This window comes from Pongo pygmaeus, chromosome 7, assembly GCF_028885625.2.
Source record: "Pongo pygmaeus isolate AG05252 chromosome 7, NHGRI_mPonPyg2-v2.0_pri, whole genome shotgun sequence".
In the NCBI taxonomy this organism is placed as follows: Eukaryota; Metazoa; Chordata; class Mammalia; order Primates; family Hominidae; genus Pongo; species Pongo pygmaeus.
Genome location: NC_072380.2, coordinates 16,611,521 through 16,633,384, shown reverse-complemented (window position 1 = coordinate 16,633,384; position 21,864 = coordinate 16,611,521). Strand labels below are relative to the sequence as shown.

The following is a 21,864-nucleotide window of genomic DNA, read 5'->3' as shown; positions in this document are numbered from 1 at the left end:
ATATTTGTGTGTACACACATATATATACACACGTATATATATACACATATATATGCATACACACATTTTTTTCCTCTCCAATACTTTTATTTATGTCTTCATAAAGTTTTTACCCCTACAACATGTAGTTGGATCTGCTGTTTCATGCAATCCAGCGATCTCTGCTTTTCATTCAGCCTGTTTAGACCATTTACTCTTAATGTAATAATTGACATAGCTGGATTTCATTCTGCCATTTTAATAATTGTGCCTTTTCACCTCATCTAGGGCTTTGGTATTTTTTTTCCCTTTCAGACCCTTTAAAAAATAGTGAGTAGTATGTATCATCCCTTTTTATTTCTACCATTGGCTTATTAATTACATAGCTTTATTACCATTCTATATATATGAATATTGATAATATAAAGGTTGCTAAAGGTTGATAATATACAGGCATACCTTGGAGCTATTGCATTATTTGTTCTGGTTCATCAAAATCATAAACATTTTACAATAAAGAGTGCCACACAAATGTTTTTGTTTCCCAGTGCATATAAAAGTTATGTTTATACTATAATGTGCAATGGCATTATGTCTAAAAGATGTATACACCTAAATTTAAAAATACTTAATTGCTAAATGCTTCCATTAAAAAATACTGAGAAAGAGACAGTACATGCTGTTGGAAAAATGGCTTCACTGATGGACTTTCTTGATACAGTTTTGCCACAAACCTTCAATTTGTAAAGAACACAGTGTCTGCAAAGCATGATAAAAACAAAGCTATAAAACAAGATATGCCTGTACTTTAATTTACCATAGTTTACTTTCAAATAATATTGTGCTACTTCACATATAGTATGTGAACATTGTAACTGTATACCTCAATTTCCTTATTTTATCCTCTGGGCTACTGTTGCTATATAGTTAATTAATACATATATTATAAACCTCACAATATATAGTTACTCTTCAGAAAGTCAAATTCTTTTAAACAACTAAAATTTTTTTGGGAGAAAAGGACGTTTACATCTACCCTTATTTTAATGATTACTGGCAGTCTTAATTCCTTTGTGTAGATCCACATTCCTTCTGCCTGAAAAAGATAATATTTAATCTAACATTTCTGGTAGTGCAGTTCAAATGGCAATGAGGTCTTTGAACTATTGTCTGAAAAGTCCTTTATCTCACTACCATTTTTGAATGATATTTTTGCCAGGTATAGAATTTTGAGTTGACAGGTTTTATTTTAGTGCTTTAAAGCCTTCTTTTATGTTTGGGCTTGCATAGTTTTGAAAAAGGAGTCTGATATCATTTCTATCTTTTTTATTTCCATATAACATTTCTTTTTTTTCCTAGCTGCCTTCAAAAGCTTCCTTTTTTTTTCTTTCTTTTTTTTTTCAATGTAATCATGATTCATTTAGGTTTTTAAAAAGTTCATCTGATTTTTCAAGTTCCGTAAACTTCTTGGATCTATGATTTAACATTCATAGATCCTTCCGAAAAATAGTTCACTAATCTTCTGAAGAAAATTCTTGGCTATTATCCCTTTAAGTATTTATTTGCCCCACTCTCTCTCTCTTTTTTCCTTTTGACTCACCTGTTGCACATGTGATAGACTGTTTGGCATTGTTTCACATAACTTGGATTCTCCATTTGTCTTCCTTCTTTGTTTCCATCTTTGTGTTTCAGCTCATATAATTTCTATTGCCTGTCCTCTAGGTCTATGATTGTTTCTTTAGGTGTGTGTAATGCCCTGATAATTCCATCTAAGGAATTACTAATTTCTGACATTGTATATTTCCATTTGGTTGTTCTTAAAATAATTTCTTACTTTTGGTTGAAATACCCCATCTATTCATCCATTTTTTTTTTACCTTTTCCACTAGATCTTTAACATATTAAATACAATTACTTTAACGTCCCTTTCTGATAGTTTCAACTTCGTGATGTAGTTTACTCCAGGAATTCTCGTTTAAAGGATTGTGAAGATTCCTAGTTAGAGAATAAGTGTATGGTTCTTGATTTAGGATGTTCCTTCTTTCCTCACTCAAAAGTTGGGTTTCTCCTCACAATTCTTATGGTTTTGAGTAATTGGTTTAGTTAAATAAGCTCCTGAAAAAAAGAGATGGGAATAATGGAATAAAAGAAAAGGCAAGAAAATGTTTCCTGGGATACCTCGACTCTGGAATTAATTAAATCAGATATTAAATTTTCACCAAGATGACTGCTACAAAGCACTCAAGGATGAAGATTTTGATTTTGGTTTTTAACTTTTAAGTTCAGGGGTACATGTGTAGATTGGTTATATATGTAAACTTGTGTCATAGGCGTTTTTTGTACAGAATATTTCATCGTTGGAGTATTAAGCCTAGTACCCATTGGTTATTATTACTGATCTTCTTCCTCCTCCCACCCTCCATCCTCCAATAGGCCCCAGTGTCTGTGGTTTCCCTCTCTGTGTCCAAGAGTTCTCATCATTAAGCTCTTACTTATAAGTGAGGACATGTGGTATTTAGTTTTTTGTTCGTTTGCTAAGGATAATGGCCTCCAGCTCCATCAATGTTCCTACAAAGGACATGATTTCATTCTTTTTCATGGCTGCATATTATTCCATGATATATATGTGCCACATTTACTTTATCCAGTTTATCATCAATGGGCATTTAGGTTGATTCCGTGTCTTTGCTATTGTGAATAGTGCTACAATGAATATACAGGTGCATGTGTCTTTATAGTAGAACAATTTACATTCCTTTTGGTATATACCCAGTAATGGAATTGGTAGGTGAAACGGTAGTACTGTTTTACGGTCTTTGAGGAATTGCTACACTGTACTACACGTGATTGAACTAATTTACACTCCCACCAGTAGTATAAGTGTTCCCTTTTCTCTGTAACCTCACTAGCACCTTTTATTTTTTGACATTTTGATATATAGCCATTCTGACTGAGGTGGTGAGATAGTATTTCATTGTGGTTTTGATTTGCATTTCTCTAATGATCAGTAATGTTGAGCTTTTTTTCATCTGTTTGTTGGCTTCATATATGTTTTCTTTTAAATGTGTCTGTTCATAAACTTTGCCCACTTTTTAATGAGGTTGTATTTTTTCTTGTAAATTTGTTTAGGTTCCTTACAGAGGCTGGATATTAGACGTTTGTCAGATTCACAGTTTTGTAAAAATTTTCTACCATTCAGTAGGTTGTCTGTTGATAATTTCTTCTGCTGTGCAGAAGCTCTTTAGTTTAATTAGAAAGAAAGATGGATGTTTTTATTATGATAGGGATAAGAAGGAAATGTTTTATGGTACCACAGGACTTTGAATATGGCACTCAGTGGTAGAGGAATAAGAATAAGAGTTCAGAGGATGAAAAAATTCACTAAACATTCGCATTGCTTATTTCTCAGTAAATATATTGAGATTAGTGTTAAATGCTAAAATATTTACCTTTTCCAACTCCAGTCTAATTTTTTCATTTAAAAGAATTTCCCCATCCATCTCACCATTACTTTATATAATTCTTTTATTGAAAGAAAAATTAAAGATAAAAAGTAGTTTGAGGAAGAGAAAGAGCACAATGTAAGTAAAATATTTCCCCTGTTACCATAATGGTATACTTTACGGTACATAAAATCTATATTTACCATATTCAGAACATAACCATAGTTAGCATTTGTATAGTATGATAGAGATTGCAAAGTGTTTTTAGAAACCCTGTGTCATTGAACCTTAGGCAAAAACTTGAGCTTGCTATAAGCAGCAGATGAAATAGATCGTAAAAGATAATATAACTAACCCAGAGTAATATCACTAGACAATGGCAGAGCGAGGCCTCAAAAATAGCTTTTCTTTCAACATCCCTTCATGATAAAAACTCTCAACAAACTGGGTACAGAAGAAACATACCTCAACATGATAAAGACCTTATACAGCAGATGCACAGCTAGTATCATACTGAATGAGGGAAAACTGAAAGCCTTTCCTCTAAAATCTGGAACAAGTCAAAAGTGCCCACTTTCACCACTGTTATTCAATGTAGTACTATAAGTTCTAGCCAGAGCAATTAGACAAATAAAGAATTAAAGTATATCCAAGTTGGAAAGGACGAAATCAAATTATCCTTGTTTGCAGACAATATGATCTTATATTTAGCAAAACCAAAGACTCCACCAAAAAACTCTGAGCTGATAGTCAATTTCAGTAAAGTTCTAGGATACAAGATCAACAAACAAAAATCAGTAGCATTTCCGTATGTTAACAGTGAACAATCTTAAAAAAAAAGCAGTCACATTTAAAATATCTATAGAAATAATTAAAATAGAATACCTAGGGGTAAGCTTAGCCAAAGTAGTGAAAGATCTCTACAATGAAAACTATAAAATATTAATGGAAAAAAAATTGAAGACACAAAGAATGGAAAAATGTCCCATATTCGTGGGTTGGAAGAATCAATACTACAGAAATGTCCATATTATCCAAAGTGATTTACAGATTCAAAGCGATCTACAGATTCAATGCAATCTCTATCAAAATACCAATGACATTCTTCAGAGAAGTAGAAAAAAGAATTCTAAAATTAATACGGAATCACAAAAGACCCTAAGTAGCCAAAGCAATGCTGAGCAAAAAGAATGAATCTGGAGAGGATGTGGAGAAATAGGAACACTTTTACACTGTTGGTGGGACTGTAAACTAGTTCAACCATTGTGGAAGTCAGTGTGGCGATTCCTCAGGGATCTAGAACTAGAAATACCATTTGACCCAGCCATCCCATTACTGGGTATATACCCAATGGACTATAAATCATGCTGCTATAAAGACACGTGCACACGTATGTTTATTGCGGCAGTATTCACAATAGCAAAGACTTGGAACCAACCCAAATGTCCAACAATGATAGACTGGATTAAGAAAATGTGGCACATATGCACCATGGAATACTATGCAGCCATAAAAAATGATGAGTTCATGTCCTTTGTAGGGACATGGATGAAACTGGAAATCATCATTCTCAGTACACTATCGCAAGGATAAAAAACCAAACACCACATGTTCTCACTCATAGGTGGGAACTGAACAATGAGAACACATGGACACAGGAAGGGGAACAACGCACTCTGGGGACTGTTGTGGGGTGGGGGGAGTGGGGAGGGATAGCATTAGGAGATATACCTAATGCTAAATGACGAGTTAATGGATGCAGCACACCAGCATGGCACATGTATACATATGTAACAAACCTGCACATTGTGCACATGTGCCCTAAAACTTAAAGTATAATAATAATAAAATAATAATCAAAAAAAGAAAAAAGAAGAATGAATCTGGAGGCCACATTACCTGACTTTATATTATACTATGAAACTATAATAACCAAAAGCAGCATGGAACTGGCATGAAAACAGACACATAGACCAATGGAATAGAATAGAGAATCCAGAAATAAACCTATGCATTTACAGTAAGCTGATTTTTGCCAAAGGCATCAAGAACACACATTAGTGAGAAAGACAGTCTCTTCAATAAATGGTACTGGAAAAACTAGATGTATGTATACCAAAGAATAAAACTAGACCTCTATTTCTTACCATATCTAAAAATGAAATCAAAATGGATTAAAGACATATATAAGATCTTAAAGTATAAAACTACTAGAGGAAAACGTTGGGGAAATGCTTTAGGATATTGGTCTTGGCACAATTTCTTCAGTAAGACTTCAAAAGCATGGGTGACCAAAGCAAAAATGGGCAAATGGGATTATGTCAAGCTTAAAAGCTTCTGAACAGCAAAGAAAACAATAAAACAATAAAATGAAGAGATAACCTACATAATGGGAGAAAACTGCAAACTATTCAACTTACAAGGGATTAATAATTAGAATGTACAAGGAACTCAAACAACACAATAGCGAAAAAACTCAATTGAGAAATGGGCAAAAGATCTGAACAGATGTTTTGCAAAAGAAGACATCCAAATGGACAACAAGTATATAAAAAATGCTCAATATTATTAATCATTAGACAAATGCAAATCAAAACCACAATGAGAGATCATCTCATCCTAGTTAAAATGGCTTTCACAAAAAAGACAAAAAATAACAGAGGCTGGTGAGAGTGTGAACAAAGGGGAGTGCTCATACACTTTTGGTGGGTATGTGAATTAGTTCAGTCACTGTGGAAAACAGTATGAATGTTCCTCAAAAAACTGAAAATAGAACTACCATATGATTTGGCAATTTCACTGCTGAGTATATATCCAAAAGAAAGGAAATCAGTATATCAAAGAGATATCTGCGCTCCCATGTTTATTGCAACTCTCTTCACAATAGCCAAGATATGGAATCAACCTAAATGTCCATCAATGAATGGATAAAGCAAATGCGGTACATATACATAATGGAATATTTTTCAGCCACAAAAAAGAATGAAATCCTGTTATTTGCAGCAACATGGATGCTGTTGAACATTATGTTAAATGAAATAAGCCAAGAACAGAGAGACACATGTTGTATTTTTTCACTCATATGTGGGAGATAAAATTTTGATTTTATGCAGGTGGAGAGTAGAATGATGGTTACCAGAGAAGGCTGAGAAGGGCAGTGGGGTGGGGATAAAGAGGGTTGGTTAATGGGTACAAAAATAGAGTTAGATGGAAGAAATAAGATCTAATGTTTGGTAGCACAATAGGGCAATAACAGATAATAATTTATTATATATTTCAAAATAACTGGAGGAGTAGATTTGCAATGTTCCTAAGGCCAAGAAATACATGTTTGAGGTGATGGATATTCCAATAGCCCAGATTTTATCATGACACATTGTATGCTTGCATCGAAATACCACATGTATTTCATAAATATGTAAAACTTTTATGTATGCATAAAAATAAAAATAAGATACCTTCTGATTTAACATCTCATGGACATCACCATCCCAGCTTCTTCTCAGGTCTTTGGAATATGCTGAATTTATTTAAGAATATATGTGGTATTATTAAACTGCTTGAATACCCTAAGGACTCCATAATAATTATGTTTTATACTACATGTTAATAGTGTTAGGGTAAAAGGAATCTTAGTGGTTTGGGGTATTAATTCTGGATCACATAAACATGCTATTAAAACTTCTAATATCAAAATAGTTTCTCTTAGTCCACCTAAATTTTTGAGCAATAGAGTGATAACTCCTCAGCGTACTTCTGGAAATAGTCTAAAAACACCTAATTTTAAATTTCTAAACAATAAGCATTTGTTTCTGGTCTAAAGTTAGTTCATAGTAAATTAGAAGTTTACTAAAGCATCAGAACACTTTTCATGCCAGTAAGACTACACTTGGTATTTGTACTGTCATTGACAAAGAGGAATGTAATTGTAAAACTCCTGAGAAGGAGTAGTTTACAGATAGGCATGTCAGTATTCATTGATACAATGAATACGGGAGTTTTTGAAGAGACTCTGCTGGAAATATTACAGATTACAGGAAGGAGACACATCATTCTGTAGCAAATTTTAGTGCCACAACAACCATGCCAAAATGTATTTCAAAGCACCAAGAATTGGAGATGAAACAGTTTATGCCTGGCCTGTAAGCACATGAAGATGTTAAAAAGCTGTCTGACACTGGAATGCTAGCACCATTGTATCAGTCAGGGACATTGATTGTGGGAAATCAATATAAATCAAACTTTGAGATTTTACATGGAAATGAAATGTATTTAAAGCATATTTGGTACTCATATAATATACAGAAAGATTAACTCATCATGCTTAAGAACCAAGGGAAGCTTTTGATGCAGCCAGTAGAACTCCCACCACTGGCTGTTCCTCTGAGAGGGCTCAATATTGATGCAGGGTTTTATATTCTATCATGACTAGTGTAAATAGTTCCAATTGGCTTTGTAACTGCATCGTTCCTGAAAAATTCAAACTGTTGGACATGCAGTTGGCTGAGCCTAGGTCATTTGTCTATGATTCTATGATATGAGAGGGGTTTCTGGTGCCAGGATTGGATAGCTTTTAAATGAACAACTTCCCTACATATGTCAGCCAAGGTTTGCAAGTTTTGTCTACCCCAAGATCCCTGACTGACCACAGTGATGTTTGTTTTATAGCTGTTAAAATATTTTCACTTACTTATTTACTTGGGAAAGAGGCTTACACTTTGCATATAATTTTGGCAATATTCAAGAATGATATGGTTTTTCCATGGAATCTATAGTGATTACAGTTGACAACTTTGAAAAAAAAACTTGCTGGATAACAATAGCAATAAGTTCTACAGTTACATTTTAATTTTCCATTTCCTAGCCTCTTGATAAAGATTGTCCAATATTTCTTTAACTTTTTTTTTTTTTTTGGTGGGGACAATAGGGTTTGCTAGAATTTTTAGAATTTTATATTTTTCTATTTTTTAACTAGATTTTAGGTTTATGGGTACATATGCAGATTTGTTATATAGGTAAATTCATGACTCAGGGGATTGGTATACAGATTATTATGTCACCCGGGTACTAAGCTTAGTTATTTTTACTGATCCTCTTCCTTCCCCAAATATCCACCCTCTAATAGGCCCCAGTGTCTGTTGTTCCCCTTTTTGAGTCCATGTGTTCCAATCTTTTATCTCCCATTTGTCGGGAAGAAAATGTGGTATTTGGTTTTCAATTCCCATATTAGCTCGCCAAGAATAATGGCTTCCAGCTCCATCCTTATTGCTGCAAAGGACATGATCTCATTCTTTTTCTTGGCTGCATAGTATTCCAGTGTGTATATGTACCACATTTTCTTTATCCAGTCTAATATTCATGAGTATTTAGGTTGATTCCATATGTTTGCTATTGTGAATAGGGTTGCTATAAACATACGCATGCATTTGTCTTTATGTAGAACGATTTATACTGCTTTGGTTATATACCCAGGAATGAGATTGCTGGGTTGAATGGTAGTTCTGTTTTTAGCCACACCGCTTTCCAACATGGTTGAACTAATTAACACTCCCACCAATAGTGTATAAGTAATCTTTTTTCTCTGCAACCTTGCAAGCATCTGTTATTTTTTGATGTTTTGATAACAGCCATTCTGACTGTGAGATGTTATCTCATTTTGGTTTCAATTTGCATTTATCTAATGATTAGTAATATTCGTCTTTTTTTCCATATACTTGCTGGCCATATGCATGCCTTCTTTTGAAAAATATCTATTCATGTCCTTTGCCCCCTTTTTAATTGGTTTGCCACAAAACAAATAAAATACTTAGGAATATAGCTAACCAGAGACGTAAAAGATCTCTGCAATAAGAATTACAAAATACTTCTCAAAGAAATCAGAGATGACACAAACAAATGGAACAACGTTTCATGTTCATGGATGGGAAGAATCAGTATCATTAAATTGGCCATACTGCCCAAAGCAATTTATACATTCAATGCTATTCCTATGAGATTACCAATGACATTCTTCTCAGAACTAGCAAAAACATCTCACAGTTCTGGATACTGAAAAAAAAAGAACTAGAAAAATTTATTTTAAAATTCATGTGGAACCAAAAAAGAGACCGAACAGCCAAGGCAATCCTAAGCAAAAAGAACAAAGCTGGATGCATCACATTACCCGACTTCAAACTATACTGCAGGGCTACCAAAACATCATGGTACTGGTACAAAAACAGACACGTAGATCGGTGGAACAGAAGAGAAAGCCTAGAAATAATGCTGCACACCTCCACCTGATCTTTGACAGTGCTGACAAAAACAAACAATGGGGAAAGGACTCCCTATTCAATAAGAGGTGCTGAGATAATTGGCTAGTCATATGCAGAAGATGGAAAATTAACCTTTTCCTTGCACCATATACAAAATTCAACTCAAGATGGATTAAATACATAAACATAAACCCCAAAACTATGAAAACCCTGGAAGATAACCTAGCAAATACCATTCTGGACATAGGAACTGGCAAAGATTTCATGCCAAAGATGTCAAAAGCAATTGCAACAAAAACAAAAATTGACAAACGGGATCTAATTAAACTAAAGAGCTTCTGCACAGCAAAAGAAACTATTAATAGGGTAAACAGACAACCTACAAAATGGGAGTAAATATTTGTAAACCATGCATCTGACAAAAGTCTAATATCCAGCATCTATAAGGAACTTAAACAAAGTGGTAGAATTTTGTAAGTCTTGGTTTCATGTTGGGAAAGAGAACTAGTAACTGAAAACTAACAAGTAGAACAAAATTCTCAAAGAACCATGCCCTACGTTGTCATGGGACCTTCCACCGAGCAGGAGATGATTAGGATGGGGAAGAAAATGACATCTGAAGCAATGAAGCCTTATGCCTTTAAGAGTCAAGATTTTCTAATAAACTGATTACGCTTTTAATATGGAGAACTTGGGAGAAATTTAAGGGAGTTCTACAAATACGAATTATTAATATTTAGTATTTCTCCTTATTTTCTTTTTTTTAAGATGGAGTTTCACTCCTGTTGCCCAGGCTAGAGTGCAATGGCGCAATCTCAGCTCACAGCAGCCTTCGCCTCAGGTTCAAGAGATTCTCCTGCCTCAGCCTCCCAAGTAGCTGGGATTGCAGGCACCCGCCACCACACCTGGCTAATTTTTGTATTTTTGGTAGAGACAGGGTTTCACCACGTTGGCCAGGCTAGTCTTGAACTCCTTACCTCAGGTGATCCGCCCACCTCGGCCTTCAAAAGTGCAAGGATTACTGGCGTGAGCCACTACGCCTGGCCATTTCTCCTTATTTTCTTAAGCATAAAGCATCAACAAACATTTATGTATCTTGAATTCCCTGAAAATGATACTTGATTTCTCCATCTCACATTTACTGTGACTGGAAGAACAGCATTTTTCAAAACGGAAAAATTCAAGAGGCATACTTAATGAAAGGAACAATAGCTCAATTAAGTGCAATACAGGGAAATGACTACTTAATATAAATAAATGAAACCAGATTTCATTTGCACTTCAGACATCAGCATGAAGCATTACTTTCTGAATTGGTTTTATTGAAAACTGCCAGGAGCAATTTTTCAATGAAGTATATTATTCTGCAGCCTCTGTTTCCTGTGGCACCTTCCCCCATCTTAATAGTATGAGACACATCCCCTGACCTATGATTATGCTTCCTTTCAGGTATTTGAATATCAGTATCTCTTTAAGTCAACTGTATTTGACAATCTGTAGTTACCTAAAAGTAAAATGAGTTTAAAGTATGGTTAAACTTTATAAACAATCTGTACTCCCTTGTCTGGGAAAAAATGAAAAGCTATTGCTTTCATAGGTTTTAAGAACATTGAGTGAAATTACAAAAGTCAGTAAATAATGTACTCAATAGATTAAGTCTTATCCTTGAAAACAAATTGAGTGTTCTTTGAATATTGAAAAGGCAGTTTTTTAATGAATAATATTTTAAAATAGATGTACCCTCTTTTATTATTGAAGGTGGCCATCTTAGAATTTCTCCTGGTAGACATGGTGTTTGTAGCATTTTGCACAAAAGACACAAGAACATCTTGGAAAATAAAGTAAAAAGTACGATTAAATTGAGAGACAAAGACTCATTAAAGAACTCATTTGAAGAAATGGCATCTCCACTCTATTACACAAAAATTGCTTCCAGGCACTAAATAAGCTCTCTCTTCGTGAAAAAGCAAATCAGTCATGTTGATTTTGTGAACATTTATCTTTAGTTCTTAGTGCAATTAAAGAAACTAGAAAGGCTGCCCTACTTAAGATGAAAGACATGAAAACTCTTTACTTTCTTCACTTTTCATAAATCAGAATGTATTTAAGTGAAATAGGACAAACAGAATGTCTCACCATTTTCAGTATTAGTTATCATCAGCTTTCTTTCTCAAAGAAAAAGTTTGAGTGATATAAAATTTTAATGCTACATGCGCATTTTGGGTAAGTTAAACCTGTCAGTCTTTATGTCAATACCACTTTAAAACTTACCTTTAAGATCTTATCCACTTATCAAATCAATTCTATCTTAGAGACATGAAATAAGAAAAATAATTACTGAGAAACTTACTTTGAGCTGAGCATGTAAATGAAATAAATTTTGCATTGGCAAGTGACTGTTTAATTGTGGAGCTAAGTTTTTAAAGATGAACTTTTAGCAGTAATCATATTCCTTATAAATTTGTTCATTTGTATAATCCTTTATTATATGTTGTGAGAAATGTTTTGCTAGTATTTGTCAAGGATTTTTGCTTTTATATTAATGAGATATATTGGTCTGTAGTTTTCTAAGGATCTTTTTTTTTTTTTTGTATCAGGGTAATGCAGGCCTCAGAATGTGTGAGGACTAACTCTGTTTTTGAAAGAATTAGTGAAGGGTTTGGGTTAATTCCTCTTTAAAAATTAGTAGTATTCACCATTTGGTTCTGGGATGCTCTTTCTGGGATGGTTTTTTTTTTTTTTTTATTAGTAACTAATTTTTTTTCTTGTTGTGTCTATTCATAACTTCCATTTATTCTTGGGTCATTTTCAGTAGTTTGTTTTTAGGAATATATTAATTTCATCTACATTTACTATTTACTTGGCAAATAATTGTTTAATAGTATTCACTTATAATCCCTTTTATTTATGTAAGGTCAGAAGTAATACTGCTTTTTCATTCCTGATTTCAATATTTTGAGTCTTCTCTTTTTCTTTCATAGGTTTAGCTAAATTTGCTGATTTCGTTGATCAATACAAATAAACGAATTTTTGTTTTATTGATTTTTGTCTATTTTTTAAATATTCTACTTAATTTATCTACACTTTAATCTTTATTATCTCCTTTTTATGCCTGCTTTGGGCTTAAGCTATTCTTCATGCTTCTAGTTTCTGAAGGTGAAAGGTTAAGTTACTGGCTTGAGATCTTTCACCTTTTTTTTTTAGTACAGGTATCTACAAATTTTCTTCTACGTGCAATTTTAGATGCATTCTGTAAGTTTGATATCTTTGGCATTTATTAATTTCAAAATATTTTCTAAATTATCTTTTAATTTATTCTTTGGCTTATTGATTATTTAGCAGTGTTGCTTAATTTCCATGTATTTGTGAATGTCCCAAATTTCCATGTTTTATGAATTTAAAATTTCATTCAGTTATGGTTAGAGAATATACATTATATAATTTTAATCCTTTTTAATTTATTGAGAATAACATGTTTTATGGCCTAACATATGGTCTATTCTGTTCTATGTGCAATTACAAATAATGTATATTCTGATATTGGAGGAAGTATTATGTAGATCCTATTAGGTCTAGTGGGTCTAGTTATGGTGTTGCTCAAGTTTTCTATTTCCTTGTTGTTTTCCTCTCTAGTTGTTCTATCCATTATTCAAGGTAGGGTATTGAAGTTTCCAACTATTATTTTTGAGTCGTCTATTTCTTCCTTCAATTTTTTAGTGTTTGATTCATGTATTTTGAAACTCTGTTTTTAGTGGATGTACATGTTAAAAATCGTTGTATTTTCTTGAAGAATTGACCCTTTTATCAATGTATACTGTCCTGTTTTCGTAAATCAATGACTTTTTGATTTAAAGTGCATTGTTTTGATATTAGTATATCAACTTCAGGCCTTTTATGCTTACTTTTTGCATATTTTATTTTTTTCCTCATTCTTTTACTTTCAAGTTATTTATGACTTTGAATCCAGTGTGTCTCCGTATACAGTATATGAGACCATTGTGTTTATTTTATCCATTTTGCTAATCTCAGCCTTTTGATTTGAGTGTTTAACCCATTTACATTTAATGTAATTACTGATAGGACTTATGCCACTCATTTTGCTACTTCTTCTTTGTATTTCTTATGTTGTTTTGGTTTCTGTATTCTTTCATAATTCTTTCTTTTGTGTTAAATTCATATTTTCTAGTTTGCCATTTTAATTCTCTTGTTATATTTTATAATATTTTTGAGTTATTTTCTTAGCGGTGCCCTGGGAATTACAATTCAGATTTTTACTTATAATAATCTAGTTTGGATTAATACCAACTTAATTTCAATAACATACAAATTTTGCTCCTGTATGCTTGTATTTCCTCCTCTTCCTCTGTGCTTTATTGTTTTACAAATTATGTATTTATGCATTGTATTAAAATCAATACAAATTTATGATGATTGTTTTGTTCAACTCTTTTAACTCAGATAGGAGAAAAAATTGTTGCAAACAAAATATACAGTTATAATATCTCTTATATTTACCTATGTTCTGCATTTACCTTTACCAATGCTCTTTATTTCTTTATGTGAATTTGAGTTATTGTCTAGTGTACTTCCATTACACTTCGAAGGACTCTCTTTAAGATTTCTTATAGGGAAATCTGCTCTTAACAAATTTTCTCAGTATATGTAAATCTTGAAATGTACATACTTCTGCTAAATATAGAATAATTGGTTGACCTTTGAATATAGCATATCACTTCCTTCTGTCCCAATGGTTTATGATAAGAAATTAACTGTTAATCTTTCTGAGGATCTTGGAATATAATGAGTCACTTTTCTTTTACTGTTTATAAAATTCTCCCATTGTCTTTGGCTTTCAACAGTTTGATTTTAATGAATCTCAGTGTGGATTTCTTGAGTTTATTTTCCCACTTTAATGTACTTTGAGCTTCTTGGTTATAGAGATTAATGTGTTTCAGAAATTTGAGAATTTTTCTACAATTATTTCTTCAAATATTCTTTCTGCCTCTTTCTTTCTCTCTCTTCTGCTTCTGGGACTCTCATTATGCTTATTATGTGAGCTTAATGGTATCTCACAGGTCTGTAAGGCTCTGTTCACTTTTCTACAATATTTTTCCTTTTTTCCTTATACTGACTCCTTTGTAAGTTTGTTGGTTCTTTTGCCTCTTAAAATATGCTGTTGAGCGCATTTGGTAACTTTTTCACTCCAAAATTATTCATTTTAATAATTTATGTCTTCTTATTGATGTTCTTTATTTGTTGAGACCTTATGTCTATGGGTTGTCTTAGTGTTTTATACATGGTTTATTTTAGTTCTTTGAACATGTTTTAAATAGTTGATTTAAAGTATTTGTTTAGTATGTTTAATGATGGGACTTCTTCAGGGACAGTTTCTATCGATTGATTTTTTATTACTTCCATATGGGCCATACTGTATTGTTTCTTTGAATGTCTAATAATTTATTTTTTGAAAACTGCGTATCTTTGTAATACACTGCGTATCTTTGTAATACAATTTGAAAACTCTGGAAATCAGATGTTTCTTCCTTCTCTAGGGTTTGTCTTAGGTGTTTGTTGTTACCCTTCCCACTTTTTTGTTAATGACTATCTTGAACTAATTCTGTAATGTCTATATTCCTTGTCATGTATCACCTCTTAAGTCTATGCTCAATTAGCTTATTTGTGAGCTAGTGACAAGATAGATTTCCTCAAATCTCAAGAAACGCTGTCTCCTAATCTTGGTGAAGGGCTTTCTGTGAGTGTTACAGAATGCTGTTAACATTTAGCCAGGCAATTTATAATTTTGTCTTTCCCATCACTTCTTCCTTGTGCAGAACTTCAAGGTCAGAGACAAGAACTGAGGGTCTTCTCAGGTCTTTTCTGAGTGTTTACATAGCCCTACATATGTGTGTGGCCTTCTGGATTCTCAAGAATATTTAAGAACTTTTCAAATCCTCCTATGAACATCTCATTTTCCAGATATTCGTTTTTACACTTTTTTTTTTTGGTTTATTTGTTTTTTGCCCCAACTGTTTTCACTGTGTAAGGCAATGTTAAACCATTGCCACTGACTATTTTCAGCAAGTGCTCTTGGGGAACAGACTGTTTCCAGTTGGTGAGCTCTGAGCGAGGTTAAATAAAGACAAGACTTGTGAGTAGGTTTTTATGTACCTGCCGGACAGGTAAAATAATTACAAGTGTTTGAGAATAGGGATTTGAAAGAGCATCAGCCCTCTTCTGACCCCTAGTGGCTACTAGGCTACTGGTTTTCACAAAAATTGATGGCTGTGGATTTTCTAGGCTACCACAGACTGGGAAGAGGGAATGGGAACAGCATAATTTAAAATACCACAAAATCATCTGTTCTTGCCAAGGTTTAGTCTCTTTTCTTGACGAAATGCTCCAAATATGGGTACAAGCTTTTGGTTAATTTCTAGAGTTTTGAAAAAGTTGATTTGGAGAATTTTTATGAGTCTTCTCATTGCATTTTTGGAGGAAAGAATCTTTGGGGGTCATTACTTCATTATTCCTGATTATATCTTGACAAGTTTAAGTAAACTAATATTTCAGTTCTAACATACTGTTATTAGTGTATACTGCAGAATATTTTATAGTTCCCATGTTCTTATGGTTTTTATTGGTTACTTATCCTTGAAAGAGGGTGATTTTATTCTTGCCTGCTAACAATAGTATAGATATATTAAAAAGTAGGTCATATTACTTTTTTTTTCTTGGTGCCATTAGCATTTTAAAGTAAGATCTTAGCTGGCTGAATGGAAGAATTAGTTTTAAATAATTATTTCAATCATTTTCCCCACTCAGTGGTTGTGACTCATAGACTGTGGGACTGAGCAGTATTGAGCAACAGATAGGAGGTAGGGAATTTTACAAACTCAGGAAGAAAGTGCTGTTTTACTGTTTTTCTTCATGCCTATTGAAACTGCCATGGAAGAAAGAAGGTGTAGATGTGTCTGGCATTATTCATAGATCTTCCATCCACCAACTTGAAGTTGTATCTTTCCCTCTTAAGGAGAAACAATCCTCTAGTGACAGCAATTACTCCTACACATTAAGAACAAACATGCCAGTTAGTGAGAAATTAATCAGAGGGAAGCTCTATCCCTTATATTTTTTGACTTACATAGTCTTATGTATTTCCATTCCGAACTCATTTAAAACTGTTTAAATTTTAACACAAAGGCAAAGATACCCATCCCTCCTAGAAATATAAACTGGGAAGATAAAATCAACTTTAAACAGAAAAAAATGCTTTGAAATTCCAATAGCACCTAATTTATGCCAGGCTGTGGTTAAAATGATTAAGAGAAAACAAAAACCTATAATCCAATATTACATAGTTATTTACCATTGACAGAAAGTATTCAAAGACATATTAGAAAATAAAACTCATTCATACATTAAGAAAATATTTAAAATAGTCAATAGGAAGTTTTTCAGAAATGCAAAATTGGACCAATAAAAGAAAGTGATTTTCTTCGTTTGTATCACTGTCACTAAAGTAAAAGTATACATCTGAGCTAAGTAGGAGTACTTTACTTTCATGACTACAAACCTCCAGTGGACATTTGAAACTGCATGTCAGTTGAAGCATATTTACTTGTAAGGTTAAGCACTCCTTTCAAGGTTACAAAGAAGTGAGTCAGAGCTAGAATACATACCTGCTTCTACCTAACTTGAAGGTTTAAGGTTTTTCTTTTTTTTTTTTTGTACTATATACCGTGCTATAGTATAGAAATATATTATTTTCAGTCCATTATTATTGGCCCCAGTAAGCATAAGTAACCACTGTTTTTGCAGTGAGTCAAGACTTGACTTGGAAACTTTTCTGCAACCTAGGAAGGTTCATTGTGCCCCAAGTTTTGCTGTTTCTTGTGACAGACACAAGCCCCTTTGGGAGGGAGCATTCTATGGTTGCCACTCTCATATTTATATATAGATTTCCAGACTTTCTCGGTTAAAAGAAACCTATTTAGCATCAACGTCCTTCAAATTAAATAAATACAGACACCATATTTATGCATTGTTTAAATTACTATTGATAGAGCACAAATTATGTTCCAGGTAGGAAGCAGTGAAAAAGTAAAGCACATTGCTCTGATGGTGCTTACATTCTAGTGGGAAAGACAGACAATAGATAAATAACAATATAATAAAATTTCTGGAAGGGATTAGTACATGATCTCAAATAATACTAGCTAAGGAGTAGAGAGTCATGGAGTGGGAGGTTCTATTTTAAAAGTGGTGGTTAGTAAAATCCTTTTGGATGAGGAGGTATTTAAGCAGAGCTTTGCATGAGAGGAGTCATGAGCCCAGCAGATGTAGGACTATCTGCAAGTAGGAGACTCTACAAAGACAGAATAGCAAGTGCAAAGTCCTGCAGTGGAAATCTACTTGGAATACTTGGATCACCAAGTCTTGACAAGTGGGGAAGAAAGGCATTAGGAAATGAGGTTGTAAGAGATAGGAATAGTGAGGACTGAGGTTCCAAAACATTATATATTTTTTAAATCTCAGGAATCTTTTACATTCTTAAAAAAAATGAATGAGGATCTCAAAGAACTGTCAGTCATGTGGATAATATCTATCAGTAAACACTCAGAAACATAACCTAAGCACTTTAAAAAATAAATAATCAGAAATTTAAACTGAGCACTTTATTAATTCAAATAAAATTAATGAAAAATCTATCAAATGTTACTGTAAATAACATACTTTCTATGAAAATAACCGTATTTCCAAAACAAAAAATAGTGAGAACCGTGACATTGTTTTGCATGTGTGAAAAATCTCTTTAATATGAAGCTCGATAGAAGTTAGTGGAATTCTCTTATCTGTTTCTGTATTCAATGTGTTGAAATGTGTTGTTTCGGTTGAAATATATGAAGAAAATTTGCCTTCACAGAGGTATGAAATTAAAGGAAAAATATTTCTATAGACTTTTAAATTGACTCTGGATATTCTTATTTGATACTACTTCACAATTCTGCACATGGTAGTTTCTTGAAGATTTGTTGTAATGTGAAATAGGAAAGCACATCAATGATACTGTTGTATTTTGTTATGTTTAAATCCATCGATTCATCTTGCACTTTGAATGGCTCTTTTTACCCCTGGGTGATTTTGTAACATCATGCATTAAACATTTGGAAAGTATTGGTCCATTGAGTTATGCATCTTCTAAATGTTGACAGATTTTATTATATAATATATCATTTTTAAGCCATATCTTTTAAATCACTATCCATCTCATCAGAAGGGTCTTTTAAGTATTGGGAAGCTGTCAAACTCAGGTGACTGATATGAGTGACAGGCTTACTTTGTTTTCAAGAAAATGTCTACCAGATATGCAATTTGAATAACCACAGTTTGTATTGGTCAGTGTTTTTTTGCAAGTAAAAGTATTTTTCTATGAAAAAGTGGCAGTTTCAGTTTGCAACTTAATGTTATCCGAGTGTTTTTCTGGAGACAATCATCACACTTGAACATCAGATGCAGCAGAAATGCTTTATACCTGCTTCCCATTTTATCACACTGAATATTAAAAAGATGTGTGCTTAAGTGTTGAGACTTAATAAAACACTAATATCTTACCGATGAATATCACCATTGATATTCTTGAGTGAAATTGACTTTTTTTTGTTTTTTTCTGTGTGTGTACCTGAAGAATAAATGATGACTACAACAGCTTAATGCCCTGCTTCAACCTTGATGTTGCTGAAGCTCCAACAGTTTTACCTACTATTATTTTGCATTATCAGTGCAAATGAAAACATATTTAAGAAGGCAATTCATTTTTTGATATCATTATAAAAACAGTCTTGATAACAGAGATCCCATGAAAGGGTCCAAGAGAAGGGAAGATATGTGGGGATTACCTAAATGAAAAAAAGACAGTAGGCGAGTTTACTTTCTTTAATATTTTTGACAAAGAATTTATGGATATAAGTCTCTTCAGATTATACTAGTCTTTTTTGTTCAACTCATTTTATTCCAATTGTTATAATTACAATGCAATCAGATTAAACAAGCATGATGGAAAGACAGTCATTGAAATGGCTGTAAATGAAAATGTAAATAGTTGTATTAGAAGAAAGTGAAATAAATCCGCCCAAACAAGCAGTAGTATTTCTAATCCCAGAACACCAGAGAGAAGATATTCAAATTAGGTTATTGATCCAGTAGCAAGGAAGCTGTGCCTGTATGTAAAGCTAAGTGATTCCTTCAGGCTAAACAATGATGCGGGAGTTGGGATCGCTTCTGGTCAGAGTCATTTCATAAGGGATAGAAAGGGGTAAAGTTCAAATCCAAAGGTAAAGGGACAAGTCAGAACAAGAAGCTCTCAGTGAAAACCACAAAGCACAAAGTAGAAATAAAGCAGCATTGAACAGATGGTGTTACATTAACGAGGTTGCTTTTCTTGGTAAATTAATAACTTGGAACTTTGAGTGGACTCAGGCCTTATGCCACCCTGGTAAGACCACGACTCTGTCTTTATTCTGCCAATAATTCCCTAATGGCTTCAGTGTCTTGACTAGAAACACACCTATTTCTAAGGATTTGTCATTTCGCAAAGCTGTGGTAAGTTCACGTTTGGTTATAAGGGCATTAGAGATCATCTTGTTCAACCCCACTATTTTGTAAATGAAGAAAATGAGTTCCTTATTGGTATAGGTTACATGGTTTAAAATATTACAAATCAGTACCAGAACTCAGATATTCTTGTTGTTTCATATAGCAGTGTTAGTTGAATATCATCTGAGATTCATCAGAGTATTTCCATTCTATTTAAACATGTTTTCTAAAAGTTAAAAATTCTACAATGTGTAATTTTTTCCTACATCTGAATCACCTTAATAATGGACTTAACTATGTTCAAAGCTGCTGGACTGTGATAATGTAGGTTACTCAGGCACGGGAACGAGTTGAATTCCTTTTTACATATTATATGGTAGGAACATAAATAAGCTTTTGTTCTATATTATCATTTCTGGAGCTGAAATAATAGGTATTTATTTTTGCTTTTTTGTACAGTTTTTTTTTAAATTTAACCCATCAAAAACAAATATGCTTCCATTTCTAGAGCTTGAATTCTAGAGCCATTCTGACAGGCTTTGAAGACTGGTTTTACCACATGTCTTATATGTGGCCTTGGGTAAGACAATTAATCAATTTGTACTTCAGTTACCATATCTGTAAAATGGAAGTAATAATAGAATGTAAAGGTCAAATGAATTAATACATGTAAAGGGCTTAGTACAGAGTCTGGTAAAGCGTCATCACTACAAAAGTGAGAGTCATTATTGCAATTACAACCATTAGTTTTAGTATTACGATTTATAATTGTTTTGAGAGAAAAATAGTAAACTTTTGAGATGCTGCTTAAGTTCCATAATATTTAATGCATCCTAGGACGACACAAAATCTTACAAGTTAGAATCCCATGTTTTTTATGCTAGAGTGTGCTATAATAATTTTGTTGTGAATCTCTTTCAGAAATGAAAACATGATATGTAACTCCTATGCCCAGGAAAAATATAAGAATACAGGCCACACATAACTTGGAGTGATGATTTATTTTATTCCCATTGCTGTAGAATGTTGATATCCATGGAGTAAGTTTGCTCAATATTCTGCTTAAGGGTTAATCTTTCAGAAACTAAGTAGGTATGAGCTCTGTAAGCTGATATTCTTGTTAATGTACAAGTGTTGACAAGACTAGAAGCTTTTCAGTTATTTATATTTAAGCTGTATTTTGAACCATATCTACACAGATACCAACCATTAATCTACAGCAAAAATTCACAATAACTAACTTGTTACTTTCTTTTATGTATACATATGTACTATATGAATTTTGTTTTTTAGTAACATAGTTATTTAAGTACAGACATTTAATTCTCCCCAGTCAAAATGCCTCAGTGAATTATCCAGGAAATTATAAAACTGGAAAAAATATCTCTTAGTTAAATAAACCAAGAAAGTATAAAGGGTATATTAGAAACTTTGAGAGTCTGTGCTTTCTGTCTGATACAATTTAGATATATGATCCTGAAGAAAGGCATCAGAGATTTTACTTGGGTACAACTAATATCCCAATATCCATGAATCTGAACAAAATAATTACACATTATATTTTAAAAATATATTTAATAACATAAATAGCCCTGTAA

General features: G+C 33.0%; 1 protein-coding gene across 1 annotated transcript in view; it reads right to left on the bottom strand.

Annotated features, from left to right (window-relative positions):
• The window catches only part of ZDHHC2 (zinc finger DHHC-type palmitoyltransferase 2), a 721,436-nt gene that overhangs the window by 624,394 nt on the left and 75,178 nt on the right, over positions 1-21,864 (bottom strand). The gene's annotated exons all lie outside the window — the stretch shown is intronic.